Source organism: Lycorma delicatula, chromosome 1 (genome assembly GCF_047948215.1).
Source record: "Lycorma delicatula isolate Av1 chromosome 1, ASM4794821v1, whole genome shotgun sequence".
Classification (NCBI taxonomy): domain Eukaryota; kingdom Metazoa; phylum Arthropoda; class Insecta; order Hemiptera; family Fulgoridae; genus Lycorma; species Lycorma delicatula.
In genome coordinates, this window is record NC_134455.1 from 384849031 (window position 1) to 384872566 (window position 23536).

The 23536-nt window shown below is 31.0% G+C and overlaps 1 protein-coding gene across 1 annotated transcript in view; it reads right to left on the minus strand.

Moving 5' to 3' along the window:
• LOC142317980 (uncharacterized) overlaps positions 1 to 23536 on the minus strand; it is a 621817-nt gene that overhangs the window by 313759 nt on the left and 284522 nt on the right. The gene's annotated exons all lie outside the window — the stretch shown is intronic.

Below are 23536 nucleotides of genomic sequence, written 5' to 3' on the forward strand. Positions count from 1 at the left end.
CATTTTTATTCATTGCTCTATTATTTTCACAATTTTTTTGTAATTATCAAATTCTATTTAATTATAATTGGGTGTAATGGTATACGTATATATTTGTTTTCAGCAAGGCCTATCTTTATTTTTGTGTTTCATATCCTTTTTTTAGACAAATATGATAAATATCTATCTGAAAATACAATATCAAAAGAATTGCTACCATAATGTTCAGTACATAATTCTGAAGTGATAAATGCATGAGAAAATTCTTAACCACTTTATCTCGTTTAAAAATTAATAATTAACGTTATTATAACTTATAATACCTTATAACGTTAATATAACTTATACTGCATTGCTAAGTCAAAATTTCCTGTTCAGTATTTTTTGTGATGTTGGCTTCAACAAGACGATCAATATATCGAATATGCCTATAAAATTTTCTTTCTTTTCTACATTTAAATTTCATTGTCCGAAAGAATAATCTTGATATGAAAGTTCTTAAAGCAAGGTTTTTCTGTTTAAAGGTTAATGCTGAGTTATTGCTATGTATTCATTAGTAATATTGCTATAACAGAGAAAAATTTCATTTGTATAAATCTGCAGTTAACATTTTATGAACAGAGTGAATGTAGGATTACAGCACAATAGTAATATAAAGAGGTGTGTTTTTTTTTTTTATTTTTTACATCAAGAGAAAAAAGATTTAATTAAACAGTGATGATAAAAAAATAAATAAAAATGTAACGACTCACATAAAATAAAAAAGTAATATTTTTAATAAAAAAAGAACGGAATGAAGAACTGAATATTGTAAGCGTAAGCTTTAACAAATCTAATAAAGGAACGATTGGGAAAGATCCTGCACGTTCTATAATCCAGCCGCGGAGAAACTATCTATGGTTATAAAAGTTTTACAACAATCGACACCAAAGGCCTGTTTTTATTTACTGGTATTGAAGATTTTATTATTCCTTTTTCTATTTACCCATTGATCATAAAGGATAATCGATTTCTTTTGAACAGTTTCACTTTACTGATATAATCAGGATAAATCTCAACCTTTAAAAAAATATAATAAAGCTTTACTTTTAAATAATTTTTACACGAAAGTACGAATATTTGTTGTATAAAATATAAATATGTAAAGTGAATAATTTTTACGAGAATAAACACAAATAACTACGTAAATATTTGTAGATTAAATATTTTGTAGATTTTGTTAGGAATGATTAAGCGCGCTACTCCCAAGGTAAAAAATATCCAAACCTGTATGTGAAGATTAAAAATACCGTTTAAAATTTTTATATCATAGCAGCATTAAAAGATACAAAATTAATGCAGCAATAAAGACAAGTAGAAAAAGTAACAGTAAAGGAAATATGCTATAATAACTAATAAATGATGATGTACAAAATAAAATAGCAATTGGAGAGAAACTATCAGTGTGAAATGTTATTGGTACTGAAAACAAGTAACCTTTACGCATTAAAAGAGATACAGAAAATTCAATTTCAGTTAACAAGTAATTAATTCCAATCAAAAATTTGCAAGTATAAAATATTCAAAAAATTATATAATTGTATTTTGTATAAATAAAGTAAAAAGGGACCTATGACCCACCGCGAAAATGTTACATGGTTTATGTTTCATTATACATGATTTTTTTAAATGGTTTTGCTAATTGTAACTAAATAAACTTCATAAATTTATCGTACTAAAAACAAAAGAAACTTTTACAACGAAAAAGCTTCAAAATCCTGAACATTTTTATTTGTTATTTGAGTTGTGATTTTTTAACACAGCTCTGGACCACTTTTATGGGTCATTGCCTTTGATGGTGTGCTTCAGCTAACATTTCCTGAGGGTGTAAAAATTATAGCATACGCAGATTGCAGATGATCTGGATTGCAGATCTGCAAGGATTGCAGATGATCTGGCAATCCTTGTGCAGGCCAGAAGGATCGATGAAGTTAAAAACAAGGCAAACGCTGCATTAGAGACAGTCGGTAGATGGCTCATTGATAGGGGAGTGAAGCTTTCGATTGAAAAATGTAAATACATTAAATTCACTAGAAAACGTGTATTGCAGCCAGTAGATATACGAATTGGAGACTATAATATTGAGGAAGTAACAGTATTAAAATATCTTGGAGTCATCTTACAGAAAAACTACACATTTACTGAGTAGGTACTAAGTGTCTTTCAGAGTGCGGAGAAACTGACTAAATGCCTAAACATAATTTTTTTCAAAGCAGAGCGCTCCTCGGGCATCAAAAAGAAGTGTTTTAGCGACAACCGTAGTGTCAACAATGATGTATGCCGTGCCGGTATGGAGTTGTGCTCTCACTATTAGCAGAAATAGAGACAGGTTGAAGAGAGCACACAGGGGGATACTACTGGGAGTAGTATCTGCCTATAGAACTGTTTCTTACGAGGCCCTCTGTGTGCTCTCGGGAATGTTACCGATTGACCTTATCGCCAGATATAGAACCGACAGGTTTTTAGGGAGAGCAGAAAATGAAGTCAGGGAAAACATACATAGAATCTGGCAGGAGAGATGGGCGGAGGCTGGAGTGGCTGGATGGACAAGAACCTTAATTCCAGAATTAACAGGATGGAGTAACAGGCGGCATGGAGAGACTGACTATTGGATCACCCAGTTCCTGACGGGACAAGGGTGTTTCAATGGTTATCTCCATAAGGTGGGAAGAAGGAATGAACCCGCGTGCATGTACTGCGAACAGGACGATGATTCTGAGCATACGTTTTTAGTATGTAATAAATGAATAAGACTTAGACATGACGCGGGTATTCATAGAAAAACGCCGAAGGAGACCATGGATTTCATGCTCAGCAGTAAGGAGAACTGGAGGAAGGTCGCTGATTATATAAACACAGTACTAAAACAGAAGAATGAAGATGAAAGAAGTATGGGTTTCTAGTATGTTAGGTTGGGTGGACAGCCTCAGCGGTGAGAGCCAGCATGCTTAGGTGTGCTGGTTTCAATGATCCTCTGAGGACTCCTTGGGGTTTGCTGTAGGGACAAGAGAGTATTATAAAAGATCCGGGGGTGTCACATCACGACTTGCAGGTATGATGTGGTTCCATAGAGGACGTCATAGAGAATAAAAAATCTCAAAAGAGCCACCGGCAGGCCTGCCATTCCGGTATATAGCCCGTAGGCGGGGAAAGCCTATTAGAGTAACGGACACTCCCCTGGGTGGCGTAATACCATCAAGTCGGTTCGGCCCAGGGGAGTAGGGGAAAAAAACAAAAAAAAACAGCTCTGACCCTAATGTTTTCTTATTTTATCCCCAAAACACAAATATAATTTTTGATATATTATTCCTATAAAGAAATATAAATCGTTCGAGAAGTATAAATTGTTCGTGTACTGCTCGGCGCACCACGTGGTCCATTCTGTGCCAATAGCAGCTCAACTAAAAATGCGAGCACATACATCAAACAAACAAACACACATCCATTCTGTATTATAGGAAAAATATAATTATGATTTGACATAAAAAAAAATCGAATTGTTTAAAAATGGTATCGACTAAATTAAACAATAGTTAAAAATAGTTCTGCATCTGATTAGTTATTAAAATAAGTGTACTTCATTAATTTTTATAAATAACTGAAGTAACTTTTTTAGCAAGGCATTTTTTTAAATAAAAATTGATATATATATATATATATATATATATAGATATAGCAAAAATTTTACTTAAAAACTACTATAACATAGCCATTTCGATTGTTAAACAATCATCATCAGTAAAGGACTGATGATAAAGTTTATTTAAAAAATTAATTAAATAAATACATGAAAAAAAGGAAAAAATAGTAATTTGCTAATAAACAGTGCTATATACTCTTTGGTTTTTTAAATTAATAATCTTTAATATCTGTTTACTTATATGTTTTATTTATCTATTTATATTAATAATTCTTTCCTTAATGTCTGCAGATTACGATTGTCGACACAGCAAATGCCATCTAGTTTTAGATTTTAGATACAATTTTTGTAAGTTGTTTTTATTTTATTTGCCAATTTATTAAACATAAACTAAAAAGAATCTTATTTTTCGGCTTCAAATAATGACTTAAAACCTATTTTTTTTAGCGTGAAAACCAGTTTGCTAAATTTTTATATTAGTCAGTAACCTACGTCATTTCTACATGACTGCATTCTCGTTTTTTTTTCAGATTATTCACCAGCAGCACGCGAAAGTGCATATTACTCCAGGTTATTTTTCAGTAATTAGTTATGAGGTAAGGTGATTGGTTAGTACTGAGTTACTTAGTTTAGTACTAAAGTACGGTGAAAGTCAGAAGCTAAGGTTTTTATAGAGAAGATTAATATACCAGTGATACGTAAAGTTAAGACTTCTGAAGGGGATGTGATAAAAATAACCATTTAGATTAGATGAAATAGAAATTTTCAAAACATGAAAGAAATGAATATTATATTTAAAGAGGTAAGCGAAAATATGAACGAAGAAATCATTGAAGTATTCAAAATCTAGTTTTACAAAGTTACATTATCGGCTCAACGGCACATTTAGACACGAATTATATGTTACGTATAATTTCACCTAATTCCATACTATCATTCAAGACAAACTGACAAAATTAAAATAGCAGCAATCGATTTATTTTACGAATATAAGTTTTTTTAAGAAAAAATTAAAACAATACTATTGTAAAATATGTATAAGTAAGCCATTAAAGAAAATTACTTAAATACGTTATTATTCTATTCTTACAAATATCTGTGAATGCCTTGGTTTGTAAACTTCAGCTTCTTCAACTTAAAAAAAAATCAATCAACGTTAACATTTTCTTAAGTCATTACATACTAAGCGTCTAGATATAATTAAGCTAAAATCACTGTCTTTAGTTGATTATCCTCCTAAACAATTATAAAACAACCCGTTTTTGACCCATATTGAACAATAAAAGTAGACTATACATTGCTTTTGGTATTTCATCCAAAAACTAATGTATGACTTCTCTGATAATATTATTCTTTGATAATGTAAAATCAAGTAATGCTTTAAAATAATTTATCAAGAATCTTTGGTAGATATCGCACATAAGGCACATAAGTTGTGTAGTAGGTATCTTTTGCAGATTAATATCACTACTGACATCACGAAGATATTGATTTAAATCTTGCATCGACCATTCACTCTCTCAAAATTAGGAACCATATGAGGATCATGATGAAAGTATATCGTCGTACTTTGTGGAATCTTTGACTTCATCCTTGTTTTTATGAAACCACAATAACGAAGTCGGGTTTGTTGTGTTTCATATATGCGATAGATGCCAGACGGGTAAAGATAGGAAAACATGTAATGATTAAACTTTTTTAAAACCGTTCAGGGGGTCCACATTGATAATACACTTTTACTAATTGTTATAATTCTGGTGCAGTCTTAGGAATAGGATTTATTTACTGTCCTATTTAGGATTATGAATAGGATTTATTTACTGTATGCTGTTCATAAAAATCATTTAACTGTAACATCGTAGTGAATAAAGATTCACGTTTATGATCCATAATACTGATACCATTTTCAGTATTCAATAAGGAGTTAACGTTGCAATATTTATTTAGTTGTTCTTCATATTCTTGTTCATTAATTTCAAATTCCTCGGGTATACCTGTATAATACATTTTATTTTTTATTTTTTTGATTCGTTTTCAATTATTTCTTGGAATTCTGATTCCTGCATACTAATTAAAATTTGATTAGAAGAAGATGGAAGTATAATATTTGCATAAAGATGATTATTAGCTTTCAGCCACATTAAAGCATTCTATATCTTGTTAACATCTACTACACTTTTCCCTGACTATCTTGATTTCATTGGATTCACATGAACTATATATATAATTCATGATTCAGATTAATAGCAATCGTTTCTGGGCAGTTATTTTTTTATAATTTTCTCTAATGACAAAGGTAAATGGAAATTTGTCCTACGAGCTACTGGAATTTTAACTTCGATCGGTAAACTCTTTTTACTAAACGGATATAATGTTTGAACTACCTGGAATGCTTTTGTTTTCTGAATTAAATTTTTTCATGTTATTTAATTTCTTATTTCAATGGGTACTTTTCTTGTTAGAAAACTTAATTTCTTTAGAATGCTAGTAGAAGGGACATTATTCGTTTGAATTTTTGGTAAATAATATTGACAGATACAGTCTCAATTATTTTTATCTGTTATTTATTCTAAGTCCTTCCATACTTTATTATTTTCCAAAACAATGTTTAAATATTTTTTAACTTTGTATTAAAAAAAAAAAAAACATTTTGCATCACAACAACAACGTGGAAATCGAGATAAATATAATATACAATATATAACTCCAACACTTTATCATTAGTAATTAGCTTCTTACAACGATTATAAAGATCATACGGATAACATTTTATACGTCCAGATCAGGAAAGATTAAAAAGTAGCACGATAAAATTTGTAATTTTAAAAGATTTATTTACCATAAATCTGGATTTAAACAGTCTGAACTTTTATAACAAAATTGACTGCGACACAAGGAGTGTACAATATAAGTAAATTCATTGGGTTTTATATTAAGAAAAATTGAAATTGAAAAAAATTGAAATTATAAAAAAAACCACAATCAATTTAATTTATTTGTTTTACGTTTGGAAATAGAGCGCTCCTTCTTTTTCCAAAATACCTAGGATGTAAAATAATAAATACGTCATAAAAATCTTCAAGGGGTAGTTTATGTTAAGAGAATAAAAAATATTCAGGTTTTCAGTATTAAAACAGCTATATACTAAGCTGCCTTTTCCACCAGGAAATGAAGGAAAACCTACAGAATTTGTGTCTTTATCTTATTCAGGTAATTCATGGGCTACCGAAAACTATAATTCATGAAATTTCAATAGTTTCAACTTTCCATTTGATCGAACCATCAATAAATCTTGAAAATAATCTACGTGAGTGTCTACAATGTAGATTATGATTCGTTGGAACTCTTTACTTAATTCAAATGTATTCATATTTCGTAAAAATTCCTGAATTATTAGAATAAATAACGAGTTCCTGTATAAGTAAATCGCTCATTCTCCAAAAAGGACGATGTCGTTTTACTGGAAATTGAGGTTAAAAGTAAATGAATATTTCGATTTGTTTTCTACCGTAATATAAAAAAAAAATAATAAATGAGTAAATAAATAATAGAATTATTAAAAATACTTTTCTGTGAGTTATGATTTCATTAGAATTATCGAACTGCCCTACAAAAAACAAATCTATACTAACATTAAAGAAAGAGCTAACATTCATACAGATGTCACTCGTGCATTATAAATTAAAATAACATTAAATTCATTAGCAAAAAGTATTAAAAAAAAAACAACAAAATTAAGTTATAACATATCAAACAAAAAAAAATAATAATTTGAAATATTTGTGTAAAATTAATTAATTTTTAAATTACCATCAACTGATTATTGGTATGGCGTTTCACATGGAAACAAACTGTAAATGTTTGAACCGGTCCGGTCAGAACGTTTACTCGTCGCTGTTTGGAGAAAACGCGTGAAAACCTAACAAATTCTTCAGAGTGAAATTTTTTCTTGAAAAATAAAACCACTCATTTTGATGTAAATTCTGACGAAAATAATTCAAATTCTATCTCTTTTTTGCTTTTGCCTCCGATACCACCGAAAGATATTACACTTCAGAGGATGATACGTATGAATGTAGTGTATGAATGAAGTGTAGTCTTGTACAGTCTCAGATCGACCATTCCTGAGATGTGTGGTTAATTGAAACTCAACCACCAAAGAACACCGATATCTAGTATTACGATCTAGTATTCAAATCCGTATAAAATTAACTGCAGTTACTAGGATTTGATCCTTAGAACTCTCGACTTTGAAATCAGCTGATGTATGATGACGAGTTCATCACTAGCCCAATCCTATGGGTTAACCAGAGTACTAACTAGATACTTGGAAAAACGTCTTTTCGTTCTACGAATTTAGAATTGATTTAAATTGATATAAAATGAATACTAAGTTGTTTCAGCCAAACTCTAATATATAATATATGCGGCGTGTTCATTACCATGTTTCGTGATATATATATGTGTGTGTGCGCGCGTGCGCGCGCGCGCGCGTGTGTGTGTGTGTGTGTGTGTGTACGTGTAAAACACACACAAATTCTCTGATATTGGAACTACCGAGAGGATTTTTATTAAAGTTTATATAATATTATGACGGCCGAGTAGGGGATTTTATTCTCCCTTAACAAAATTGTCGTAAAACGAGATAAAATAATGTGAGCTGTGAAAATGTCATAAATATAATGGAATAATATTTTAACGTGAGAGTAGTAAACTCTTTAAAAAAGGTTTCATTAAACGAAAATAAAATGGATTTTGCCAATTTCTGACATAAAATAAAACACACACACACACACACACACACACACACACACACACACACACACACACATACATACACACAGATTATTTATGTTGTTATTAATTATATATATTTCCAGGTATTAATTAAATATATAGCTAAACATATAGACAGGTATAAATTAGGTATGCAACTTCACAGTTATAAAAAAGTAATACCTGAATGGTTCAAGGGAACCGTTAGAAAACCTTGAACAGATCATTGGTATAAATTACATAATTAGTGATAAAATTATATAAGATTTTAAATGCAGATTAATCCTTAAAAATAAAAAATACATTAAAAGTACAGTAATTCAAATACAACCCTATATAAATTTAATATTTATGTAAAAAGGTAGTGATTTTTTAATATTGGAAGTTTTCATGGAAATTATTTTAACAAATGTTACTTAAAATGTTAGACAAATACAATTAGCTTACAAAAAGTTCAACATTTTTTTTTAACTTGTATTATTTAAATACTCTTTGAATTGGTTTTGGTAAAATAAAATTGTTAGTTTTATTTTTTATAGGTTGATTGGAAGATTTCTTAAATAGGTAACTAATAACATCCAATATTCGCAAAAACTGGTTGACAAATGATAACTGGAGCACACTAAATCCATCGTAAGACAATGCATTATGCTGATTAGCCAGTAAACAATTATGTTGTGTTCTTTGATAGACGTGAATATTATAATAATGTAATCACTATTATTATAATATTATATTATATTATATATTATATATATTGTATATATTGAAAAATAAAAAAAAAAATTTTGATGTATATTTTGAAGAAAATAATTCTAATTCTATCTCTTTTTTGATTTTGCCTCCGATACCACCGAAAGATATTACACTTCAGAGGATGATACGTATGAATGTAAATGAAGTGCAGTCTTGTACAGTCTCAGATCGATCACTCCTGAGATGACGATTTACGTAAATGATGAATGATTTATGTAAAAAGGTAGTTTTACATAAATAAAGTTTTATATTAATTTTCTAATGGTTTTCTTATTAATGAAGACAACAGATTTGTAAATATATACGCCCGAGGATAATTTAGAATTTTTATTTTCTAAATATTAGTCTATACAAACCCAAACAATCCTCAATCTGACAACTTATTTTTGTATTTGGAAAACTTGTAATCAAATTTTCTTTGAGGAAACATCAAGATACAATGTTATATTTTATAAAGAATATTGTAGCCAAAATAAAAGTAAAACGGTGTAATTCACATTTGTGCTGACGAAAATTGTTTCACAGTTTTTTTTTTTTTAATATTCATTTAAATTTTACGTATGGGCAACAGAAGTATTACTATTAGCACTGCTGGAAATATTATTCAAATGATCGGTAATTATGTCTACCTATGGCTTTATCAAAAATTAAATTTTGATAATTACATTCATTCCAGTATGTTGAGTAGTTTTTCTATTCTAGAAGAAGACGCAAAATTAAAAACTAAAAGCCCTTACAATTTATTTTAGTGTTTACTAATCACTTAAATGTTTAGTGCTGATTTCTAAATTTAAAAATTTTAAGCAAAATTGCAAAAAGGGAAACAAAGATTGAAAAAATACTTACTGTCAACCAATTTTTTTTGCAATCGTATTAATTTTTAATGTTTATCGTACTTTACTTTTATTTAAAATTTGGATAGGAAAACAAAAAATACTATAATTATGAATAAAAGCGCTCACAAGGATGTAAAGGCGATTAATCTGCATTTAATTGAAGTTAGAAAGGTAATATTGAAAAAAAAGAAAAAAGCTATAGTCAAACGAACTAATTCTATTTCGAAATGCAAGATTAGTAAACATAATTTTATCGTAAGTTTTTTAATTAATTTTCTTCAATCTTCACGTTAAAAATCGTTGAATATCAGAGAATGAAATCAAGATGGTTATGTCATTATGAATAATAATACAATATTAAACAACGATGATGATAAAACAATTTTATTGTATACCTAGAAAATTAATGTTTTATCTTTAATTACATGGAAAACATTTATGTGGGAACAACATCTTCTACAAAATATCAAAGAAACATTGAAATATGTCAATTTATCAAACTAAATCATTCATTAAAAAAAAAAAAAAAATTGCATACAGATCACATTGAAAATTTTATATTTTTATTAAATTTGGTTATAAAGGACGAAATATATAGATTATTTCAATTCCTTTCCTAGCTGTTATATAATAAAAAAGAGAGTATCGCAGTTCTGCGATTAGAAAAATAATAAAAAAATTTATTTAGAAAAAATTGGTTTTCATGCATATTAATTTTGCTACTGTATATATATATATATATATATAGAGAGAGAGAGAGAGAGAGAGAGAGAGAGAGGGAGGGAGAGTTTAAATGAACACAATTGAAAATTTGATAAAAAAATAAAAATCTGAACATCACAAATTTTACCTTTCACTTATTCTCCTTCCCGTTTTCCCTTTCCAACTTTTCCCTTTAACCCTTCTTCCTCCCCCTCTCACAGTTTCCTTTTTATCCTTTTCCGTTTTTTCCCTTTTCTCTTCCCACCTTTTCCCCGTTTTCCATTTTTCTTTTTTTTCCGAGCGTAATTAGGTCCATTAGTTTTTTGGTCTTTAGAGGACACACATACGAACATGCCTTTTATATATATATATATATATATATATATATATATATATATATATATATATAGAATAAAAAAGTCTGTTTGTATATTTGTATGTTTCGTAACTATCTCGACATCGGCCCCACCTAACGGGTATTAGTTACGTGAAAAGAAAAATATTTTTTTCATGTAATTAATATTCATATTCAGAATATGAACCAAATCGGTTCATAAATATATTTTTCTAAATAGCTCAACCCCAGCGCCATCTAGCGGGTTCATTTTTTATAGAGATAATTCTTTCCATGTAAGTAACATGTATTCAGAATATGAGGCAAATCCGACCATAAATACAATTTTTCGAAATATCTCGACGCCAGCGCCACCTACCGGGTCCAAACTAATTCAGAAACCCTCCCTGGCATGCGTCTAACCTTTTCCCAAAGTCTCATCGCTATCGGATGAACGGTTTAGAAAGGCATAAGAGACATACAGACAGACAAACATTCATTTATATATATATATATATATATGCACACGAAGGCTATTCAGAAAGTAAGGAACGTTTCCACCTGACGTCGCCAGGCGCACGCCAATCGCGTATATATTGGTGTGCTCGAGCCGGCACCTCAGTCAGCGTCCAGCCGTGAAAACGGCTGGACACACTGCCCGGTTTTTTTTTATATACAAATTTTAAATTTGTGCTGCAATCGAAAATCCGGCCAGTTGTGAGGTACGGTCTGTGATTCGTTTTTTGTTGGCAAAAAACTGTAAACCAATAGGAATTCATCGGTAACTGTGTGAAGTGTACGGGAACAACGTAATGAGTGAAAGTTCTGTCAGGAAGTGGTATATTCAGTTTAAAAATGGCCGAACAAACGTTCACGATAAAGAGAAGAGTGAACGTCCGAGCATTGTGACTGACGATCTGGTCTCCAAAGTTGACGAAAAGATTCGTGAAAACCGCCGTTTAACAATAAATGAGCTTTCTCTATGTTTCCCATAAGTATCACGGACTTTATTGTTTGAAATTCTTTCACAGAAGCTAGGGTACCACAAATTTTGTGCAAGATGGGTGCGTCAGTGAGTGGTTGAGATCACAGGCGGCAGAATTCTACGACACAGAAATTTCAAAGCTTGTCCACCGCTATGATAAGTGCCTGAATTTGTATGGTGATTATGTTGAAAAGTAGTATTTTAGTCCCTCTTTCACATGTATATAATAAAAAGTTTTTCTTGTACTTGGCTTTTTAAAATTCCAAAACGTTCCTTACTTTCTGAATAGCCCTCGTATATTTTGATATATTTAATTTTATATCTCAAAAATAGTTTAAAATAGATTCAAGAATATTTATATGGTAACTTATCTAGACGGGGGTTTACTTTAAAAAAATCAAATTATGTATTTTGATTCTGAATTAAATTATGAATAATTAGCTCTCAAAGATAAAGTACATTTATTACGTTAAAACAAGACATGAATTTTTTTCCTTTTTTTTTATCCTATGAAACCTATATAAATAAAACGTTGTAAAATAGTCTTTTAATATATTATTAATAGGCTATATAGGATTAATTTTTGAGATATAAAGCAAAATAGAATTAATATATTTTGCTTTATACCTCAAGAAATGCTAAACATAAAGTTCCAGAATGTGATATGGTAGCTTTTGTGTTAGGGTAATTAATTTCATTAAATAAAAACACAAATAAAAAACAAGACAAGAGATGGGTAGATATTGTAAGGTGCAGTATCTTGGAGCAGATAGAATTTTATTAAGATTTCATATAATATTTTAATGATCTTTAAGAGTCTAAAAACATAATTACACATTTTATTTTCATCAAACATGCAATATGTGATTAAATAAATTTCTTCCAGTTTTTAACGGTTGTAACATTATCACAAAACTGTGATTTTTAAAAATGGTATGAAATATTGTCATTTGAGACGTTTAATAATAAATCTCTTTAGCAAATGACAAAGTAGAAACAAGTATATAATATACTGTTTCGAAACAAACAACAAACATTAATTTGTTGTTTTACACTATCTGTTGTTTTTTCCCAGTCTTATCTCAATTAAAACGGTTTTGTAGTTAAACTACTAGACTAACCACACTTACTAGAATGAAAAACCAGATTTGCTGTTATCTATAGATAATAATGTTCACTACAGAGTAATTTTATTGTCATATAGCGTGATATGTCACTTTACAAAAGAGTAAAATTGAATTTCGGTGACTGAGCATTTTGATGTATAACTTTATAATTTTTTTTTATTTGGATAAGTAAAAAATATGGGTAATCATTACAATTTAACTATTAAAGCTGGTATGGAGTTATTTTTATTATGGAGAAAGGCTTTGCTACTTTCCGTTGAATTTCGTGAATCTTCATAGATCACCTGAACACTTTATGGTTATGCCAGATAATAATAATTAAAACTTATAATGACTTAAGATAAAACTTATCTTAAACTATGTTTCTGAGAAAAGCGATTAAATTTTTAGCCTTTGTGAATTATGGGAAATTTCAGTATCACCTTTTTTCAATCATTTTATCACCAACTTATAAGTAAAATCATATTTTGGAACCTATTAATTTATTTACTTCTATTTAATACAGTTTAAAACTATGAATGAAATGATTATTAAATATAATCGAAAACTAGACATGTGAAAGTATCGCCTTAATAGCGCCCTACTTTATTTAATTTCAGAAAAATATTAACTTAAAACTAAATTTAAAAAATGTTAATTTAAAAATAGGGGTTTTACTTTATTTTTAAATCTATATTACCTGTATAATTAAATTTCTGTTCCAACACCTTTTCAGTGTTTATGAAGGTAAAAGTTACCACATTTCCTGCAGCAGCCTGAAGACAGAATATCTAACTAGCCTTCCTACTATTTAATGTAAAATATTTTGTAAAAATTGGAAATTGGCTTCAGTTATGAATTGTATTTCTAACTAATGTAACAGCAGCTGTGAATACGATCGCACGTGATTTTTTCGCGCTCCATATTTTGACGTTTTTATTAGGGTTTTTTTTATTTATTTAGTTCTTTTTCGTTTTTCTGTTGTTTACTATTATTTTTATTAATGTGGTTTGTTGTTGTTGTTTTTTTCTCCGTTTGTTTTGTTTTTACTTGGGTTTACCAACCGTAACCAAGTACTGTTTGCTTGGTTACACAGTATTGATTTCATCAAAGACAGTTTAGATCTCTATTTATCTTCAAGTTATGTGTAACTCTTAAGTTATCTGTAACTCTTCGAGTTACTCTTAAGTCGAATTTTATGAGAATAATTTTAATTAAATTATTTTTTTATAACTTGTATATATTACTCGAATGTTGAAGAGAGAGTTATAGTGGAGATTCGGTGTGCCGATCGCTTGATTTCAAGATGTAAGTCGAAGAAGACTGAAGAGGCTCCAGTTCGACACCAGAAGAGGGTTGTTGGCTAGTCTGGTCATCCGCTAGGGACTACGAAAGAGATTTTCCGTCTCTCCTGACAGGGTTGGGTGATGGACAGGGGTCAATTAGGCATGGAGGGAAGCGTCGACTACGCGGTCCTCCTCCGGTCTCTGAGGGAAAGAAGAAGTCTCGGGTCGATTGGAGTTCCTTACATTCGGAGGAGGCCCTCTGACTTGAAGAGATATGAGTCGTCGATGGACGGTATCGCTATTGAGGAAGAAGGATCTGTAGGAAAACGGCGTGTAGTAAGAACAGACTCGGCTCTTGTGAAACAGAATAAATGTTTTGCCCTCAATATGAGGATTCTCTTTCGAAGTGTGAGGGAGCTGAATGTTGGTCCGACACATTCAACAAGTAAGATCGAGAATAAGGAGTGCTCTGGAGACATGAACCGCAGTACGTATGTTGAAGTGTTTTGAGGAAGTATTAGGCCGGCTAGAAGTGGGACTTCCAAAACGCCAACATGTTAGGTCGAGTGTGAAGAATAAAGCCACACAGACTTACCAAATTGTCTCTGATTAGGCAAATCAAAGTCCGGATGGGAGGGATTGGGACGAGCTACGACTTGGTCGCTTGAGAAGCTGCGGTGGGCGGTCGAAGATGGGGGTCCCATATGCCGATCTTGAACGGCTAGTCCTGAAAGGCTAGTCCGAGGATATCTTCCGGTCATCAACCCTTATTGAGGGTACTGACAGTTTGAACGAAGACGTTGGCTCCGCCTGGATTATCGTCGTGGCAGTTGGAATTGAGCATTTTCAGCATATGACAGTGATTTGGAAGACTCCGTGGCTTAGGGACTTGGCCACTGCTGGCAGGTTGAAGCCTGGCCAGATCTTCCTTTTATTGTTAACTATTCCGGACCCCCCCGAAAAGGACAGCAGCTGTGAGGTAGCACTTGGGCGGACCAAGTGAGGTAGCGATGACCAGCTACCTGGTCATCGATTGCGCTCTGGTCATCGATTCTGTGGCATGGGGGTCGTGGGGTGGCATTAGCTATTTGCAGGTCCACCCCACGGGTGTTGGAGAATGGACAAGGTCAGCGGGTGTACTTCTATGGTTCACAAGGATGGAACAGACAAGTCTTACGGCGGTCGTGGAGTACGTAGGAAGAAGATTGGGGGAAACACCTTCTCGTTCTTCTGGGCCGGGGGGCATCTCCATCATCGATGCTGGCAGGTAAGAAGCGAGCCGTTGGTCCGCCGACTACTGCAGTTGTGGTCAAGTCGGAGGGGCGGACGTTTGCAGATCTTCTCCGCTCGATAAAAGAAACCGTTTCACCAGGGGAACCCGGAGTTCTTCCCGTCCGGTAGGGCCAAGCGGAGGACCTCCCTAGGGTAAGGCGAGTAAAAGACCAGTTCCCGGGTACTTTGGAGGAACTTTAGTTCCCCACGGGGTAGTTTGAGGTGATGGCACCCCCTGGAGCTGAGTAAATGCTTAATTGCCGATCCAGCTCTCGGGTTGGGGGGGGGGGTTTATAAAATAATGATGTACTCAAGAAAAAAAGGTAATATAATAGTAATGTCCTGGGTACGAATCTCGGTTAGCCATGGCATTTTCACAGACGCTACAAATCATTCATCTCACCCTCTGAAGCAATCAATACCTACGAGTAGTCCCGGAGGTTAAACAAAAAAAAAATTTAATGTAGTAGTAACACATTTTTTATACTATCACTTTTTACATACCACATTCATTTTGACATAAAATTTATAGTCTTTGGTTGAACAAACTTCATCCGGGTAATATTACTTGCTAATAAAATTATATATCTGGCTTCCATATTACTAAATTAACAGAATTTAATACTAAAAGTTTTCTCTTTTAGAAGTAATTCAGATGGATTTTATGATTTCGCGTTTCGTTTTAACATTGTTCCAGGATTTTAATATTTAAAGATTTTTTTCTATGAAAAATACGAATTTTCAAATGAAACCACGGATTGTATGGAAAACTTGTTAAAATAACTCTTCTGGAAAGTTTTATGAGAAAACTACAGGAAAGTTATCAAAAAAAGTGACATGATTAGAATACCAGCACCAGCTTGTTTTCTTTTTTTACAATGTGAATGTTTTCATATAATAGCTGCTCATTTACAAAGACAACAAAAGGGTTAGGGTTACAATATCTTTCTGCTGAAGAACTTTTGGCATGTGCCGGTCTGATGTTTTCGTTAGTTCGTCCAACCGTTTTAAGTTTCCAACACAGAAAAGAATTGTCAGTCTGTTACGTTCAAGTAGTTTAATTTATTTTTTGACTTAACAAAAATTAATGTATATTTAAACTTTGGTGTTTAATAAAAAAAATTTGTTTAAATCATAAAAGTAAAACGTAAAAATGAGCGTTTTGGATATATTTGCAGCATTTAGCTCTTTCAGCACATCTACTTGAAAATGATTTTATATTTTTTTAAAACAAAATGTTTCAATGAATAAACAGTTATGAGTCATTAGCACAAGGGTTTGTAATAATTACTAACACCCCAAAAAATTCAATTACTACAACTTTATTTTATTTCCATTTAAACCAGGATCAAATATTTGAGTTTTAGATTTTATTTTTAAAGATAAAGACGCAACGATTTGCTGATAATATAGTAATTCTAGCCGAGAGTAAAAAGGATTTAGAAGAAACAATGAATGGCATAGATGAAGTCCTAAGCAAGAACTATCGCATGAAAATGAACAAGTACAAAACAAAAGTAATGAAATGTAGTAGAAATAACAAAGATGGACCACTGAATGTGAAAATAGGAGGAGAAAAGATTATGGAGGTAGAAGAAGTTTGTTATTTGGGAAGTAGAATTACTAAAGATGGACGAAGCAGGAGCGATATAAAATGCCGAATAGCAAAAGCGAAACGAGCCTTCAGTAAGAAATATAATTTGTTTACATCAAAAATTAATTTAAATGTCAGGAAAAGATTTTTGAAAGTATATGTTTGGAGTGTCGCTTTATATGGAAGTGAAACATGGACGATCGGAGTATCTGAGAAGAAAAGATTAGAAGCTTTTGAAATGCGGTGCTATAGGAGAATGTTAAAAATCAAATGGGTGGATAAAGTGACAAATGAAGAGGTATTGCGGCAAATAGATGAAGAAAGAAGCATTTGGAAAAATATAGTTAAAAGAAGAGATAGACTTATAGGCCACATACTAAGGCATCCTGGAATAGTCGCTTTAATATTAGAAGGACAGGTAGAAGGGATAAATTGTGTAGGCAGGCCACGTTTGGAATATGTAAAACAAATTGTTAGGGATGTAGGATGTAGAGGGTATACTGAAATGAAATGACTAGCACTAGATAGGGAATCTTGGAGAGCTGCATCAAACCAGTCGAATGACTGAAGACAAAAAAAAAAAAAAAATTTTATTTACTTTTGCCCTTATAATTCAATATCAAATTTTCATTAAACAGATGTCAAAAATCTTGTCTCAAAGCATGAGTTTTACTCGATCACAGATCTAGGATCAATTTGAAGTAAAAACGGTATTGGAAAGTAAATGAAATTTTATCCAAGTTTAAAAAACCGAGTATTTTTATACTCATCATGAGATAGTTATAAGAAAAAAATTAAGAGAATAATTTTATACAATTTCATTGCAGTATGGATTTATTGTTACACTGTATGAAATAAAAATGACTAGCTACTTAGGTTTCCTATTTTAAGGGATAGATTTCTTGAATTATTATTTTACTTCAGCCCATTATATGCTTGAGTAAATGTGATGGACTCGTTAAATTAAAAGCCTCTTGCAATGGTTTTTAATATTTTAGGTAAAAAATCAAATATATATTTTCAGGGAATACGAAATTTTCTCAAATCAGTGCATATACGTATGTAGCAGCAGTATACAGATGCATATTAACCAACTTTTAAAAATAAAAGATTTTAATTTCAATCGAATTAAAAAGTGTAATTCCGATCAAACTTTAGCTAGGAATGAAAGTTTAATAATTTTTTTTTTTAAATATAAGGCATATATTATCAGATTAATTAACCGAAGATCCGCGATTACGAATCAATAATGGCGGATATCAATGTTTTTGGCCCTTTGTATTATTATCTCAATTTTAATAGCCTTTATTTAATGATTATTTTTCATACCAAAATATTTATCAAAATTAGAAAAATTAGAGAGAAATCTAGATACATTTTTTATATGGAATTTCATATAATGAAATTAAACACTCAATAATCTTATTTTTTTTTTAACTAATTTCATAAAACAGTTTTGTCATCATTAATCTAATACCGAACCGGCGATTATATTTGAAATCAATTGTATTTTTAATTTTCCTGTAAATATTAAATAATAATTAAATAAAATTTGCGAAAAATAATAAGCTATGATAGATTTTCATCTGTCAATCAAATTTTAAGGAATTATCTTTCATAATATTGACCACTCTTTTTTTCTGTTTAGCCTCCGAAACCACCGTAAGGTATTATTTCAGAGGATGAATGAGGATGATATGTATGAATATAAATGAAGTGTAGTCTTGTACATTCAGAAGTTGAAGTTGTAGTCTTGTACGTTTCAGAGATGTGTGATTTATTGAACTCCAACCACCAAAGTACACCAGTATCCACGATGTAATATGCTAATCTTGACCTAGTGTGTTATTAATCCACTCAGGAAATCATCCGTCCAATTCCTAGACTAGATTCATCATTTGAGATGCCTATTATCTCAAATTTATTTATTTATTTAATTTTTTAATTTCTTGTACGTAAAACATGAAGGGAAATGTAATTTCGATAGATAAAATAATAAAAATAAACAAAATATGATTTTTTTTATTTTTATTTTTGGTATAAGTGGTGAATTTGAAATATTGTCTCGTGATATGCAATATGTAGACTACCGGACTACACATAAAAAAAATTTCTGAACAAATTTGGAAGAATGAAAAAATATCTTCTTCAGAAATATAGAAATAGGTATAATAATAATATTACACATCACCTATAGAAAGAATATGAATTTGAAATATGGTGAATATTAATATAAAGAATATTATACAGAAAGAATTGCACGAGCCTTTTTTCTTGAAGTTTGTGGGTAATATGATAATAATCCAATCAACCAACCGGGGTGAGTAATCAAGAGACAAGAAAATCCCATTTAAATTCTTCTTATAGTAAATTTTTTTCTATGTTTAATACAGAAAAGAATATTACACACAAAAGAAGATTTATTACACAAAAGAGAATATTTTATCGTGTTTGTGGTAGAATGAAAAATATTTAACAAGATTCTATATCTTCCCGGGTATAATATTACTCTTGTTTTCACAGGAACGAGGAAGGAGCTTTCATTTTGTGCTAAAATAGAATTACATTAATAATTGGTTAATTTATATTTATTAACATTAAAATGTTTTTTAAATCCAGCATTTGACAACATGTATTAACTTTTAAGTGGAAAATATTACTCAGAAAGAAAGGAAACAACTTGCCATTACTGTCGAATTCTAGGATGTAATTTTATTTCTGGACGAAAAACGAAAATACTTCTAGCGTGTTGAAATCAAACGATCTTTGACTGGAAAAAGTTATATTCCGGATTGTGGCTTCCGCTATTAACTTTATTTAACTGAAAGAGAAAGCAATTAGATGTAACAATATTTGGTTTTGTGTCTGATGATGGCATGGGGGACCCTCAAGGGTGGATTAAGGGCGCGAGGCTATGGGTGTGCGCTGTGCATGCCTGTAGCCTGTTTATAAGAAGGTGCCACGGCACCCTGGCGCGACTGATATACTGCTCAACGGCGGTTCTGGTCGCCCCGAGGGTGCTCAAACAAACTATAAACGAGACTCGTAGAAGAAAGAAAGAAGGATGTGGTATTGATGGGTTGAATTTTTAATTTCATGGTCTTTTGAGAACCTTATTATTTTAATATCGAATTTTAATATCGGGGCCCTTTACACCCCGTAAGTGTTGTGTGTTGTACTTGTCTTTTGTGTCTTAATGTTTCTGTGTAGTTTGTGCTTTTAAATAAAATGTAAGGGCCCTTTACACCCTTACATATGACGATCCAGATGGTGATAGTAATTTATTTTACTATAATAATGACCTTAGCAGTCGATGCCCGTAAAAATTCAGATAAAAAAAAAATATATATTTGGTTTTACCTCCTTATTTGGTTGTAAATTGATTTTAGATTTAATAAGATACTGTAACCAAGGAAAAAAATGTTAACTTACATTTCGACGTTTTTAAAACCCTAGTTGGAGAAAGCTGAAACTTTCTCCTGAAAGATTTATTTCAGTGGAGGTCGTTTTTTACCAATTTCCATAATTTATCATAATTTACCATGTTTTATTTATTACTTGTATAACCGTTATAGTTGTAGGTGCTCTGACACAAATATCTCTTAAAAAACAGGTAATATATTCTAGGAAGTATAATGCATTTCATGACAATCGCAACAGAAAAATTGTAAAGTGCTTTAAAAATTGTTCGTTGCTTTCAACTCTGAGCCCAAAATAATATTCCACATGCAGCTTGCCGAGCCCAATAAAATGCAGTTTATATTTATGCCTGTTGAAATCTTCAGCAAAGGAACTACATAAAAAATGAACATCATTACATTCAGATTAAGTACATGTGACTATTTTTATCGAAGAAAAAAAAATTAATTATCTTTTTATCTTTGATTATTTTATTTATTTTATTTCTTATTTTGTAACTTAGACGCTCTACATACATCAAATTTTTAATAAAAAATTCACGAACTTTACATCTTTTAATATTGTAAAATATACGGCAGGTAAGTTTTCAAAGATTTGTTTGATAAAAAAAATGCCATTAATTAAATTAATTTACAATTGGTAATTCCAATATTATACGCACGGGCGGGCGCGCGCACTCGCTCTCACACACACACAACGCACACAAACACACACACGTACACGCGCACCCCCCCAACACACACACACACACACATATATATATATATATATATATATAAGAGATGCAGGTAGTTCATATGATATATGTATATAAGCTTTTTTTATATTTCTGATAAAAGACAGACTACAATTTAATGATGACTTTGAATTCGATTTAGAATACACTGCAGAAATCAAGGATTTTATTTTTTTTTATATTCTTACGAGAACAACCTAGAGATATGATACGGTGACTGAATTGCGATCAAATTATGGAAGATTGAATCTTTTTCAATAGACTACTTTATCTTCTCTATCGTAAATTTATATAATAAAAAATGTTCTAAAGGTACAATTGTTATAAAGTAATGCTTGAACCTGAACTTAGTAGACATGTACGATGAAGGATGTTTTTAAAAATATTTTTAATCGATTATTTAGATCTATGAAGATTAGTCACAGATAATAAAACTGATTTTATATAAACGAAACAGATTTTCGATTCACTGAACTAAGCGTATATTAAAGAAATATCTAGAAAGTTTTAAGGAACTTAACAATTCTGAAAATATAAAAAAAATAGTAGAGTACGTAAATAAAAAAAAAAAAACAAAAAAAACACGATACTCAAGGAAGAAGCTTCTTCTTGAATATGTTTAGGCATTCAAAATTCGGTAACAAAATAAGTTTGCGAAGTACATCCTTGAACATAACTTATTTTAACTTTACTATTGTGGAAAACTATTTATGTCGGTTGAATAATCTACTCAGAGTTTCGAAGTTCTACTCAGACTGTTCGAAGAAAAATACGGTAAATACGGTAATAATTTTGGTCGTATGTTGGAAGTGAAAGGTGAAAATAACCATGTTTTGATGTTCGAGCAAAAAATACAAAAGTCTTTGCTACGAAATTCGGTTCGTTTTCATCAAAATTTTTTTTTACTTGTTTTAATAAAATATTTTATTTGGAATTTTCAGAATTATGCATCCTAAAAGTTTAATAATGTATTTGCTAGCATAGTTAAAATCTAGCTTTTAATCATTTTTCTATTAATTTTATATATATATATATATATGTTTTTTTTTTTTTGTTTTCAGTCATTTGACTGGTTTGATGCAGCTCTCCAAGATTCCCTATCTAGTACTAGTCGTTTCATTTCAGTATACCTTCTACATCCCACATCCCTAACAATTTGTTTTACATATTCCAAACGTGGCCTGCCTACACAATTTTTTCCTTCTACCTGTCCTTCCAATATTAAAGCGACTATTCCAGGATGCCTTAGTATGTGGCCTATAAGTCTGTTTCTTCTTTTAACTATATTTTTCCAAATGCTTCTTTCTTCATCTATTTGCCGCAATACCTCTTCATTTGTCACTTTATCCACCCCATCTGATTTTTAACATTCTCTAATAGCACCGCATTTCAAAAGCTTATAATCTTTTCTTCTCAGATACTCCGATCGTCCAAGTTTCACTTCCATATAAAGCGACACTCCAAACATACTCGTTCAAAAATCTTTTCCTGACATTTAAATTAATTTTTGATGTAAAAAAATTATATTTCTTACTGAAGGCTCGTTTCGCTTGTCCTATTCGGCATTTTATAACGCTCCTGCTTCGTCAGTCTTTAGTAATTCTACTTCCCAAATAACAAACTTCTTCTACCTCCATAATCTTTTCTCCTCCTATTTTCACATTCAGTGGTCCATCTTTGTTATTTCTACTACATTTCATTACTTTTGTTTTGTTCTTGTTTATTTTCACGCGATAGTTCTTGCGTAGGACTTCATCTATGCCGTTCATCGTTTCTTCTAAATCCTTTTTACTCTCGGCTAGAATTACTATATCATCAGCAAATCTTAGCATCTTTATCTTTTCACCTTGTACTGTTACTCAGTATCTAAATTGTTCTTAAACATCATTAACTGCTAGTTCCATGTAAACATTAAAAAGTAACGGAGATAGGGAACATCCTTGTCGGACTCCCTTTCTTATTATGGCTTCTTTCTTATGTTCTTCGATTATTACTGTTGCTGTTTGGTTCCTGTATTTATATATATATATATATATATATATATATAAAACGTATATATTCGTATTATATATTAC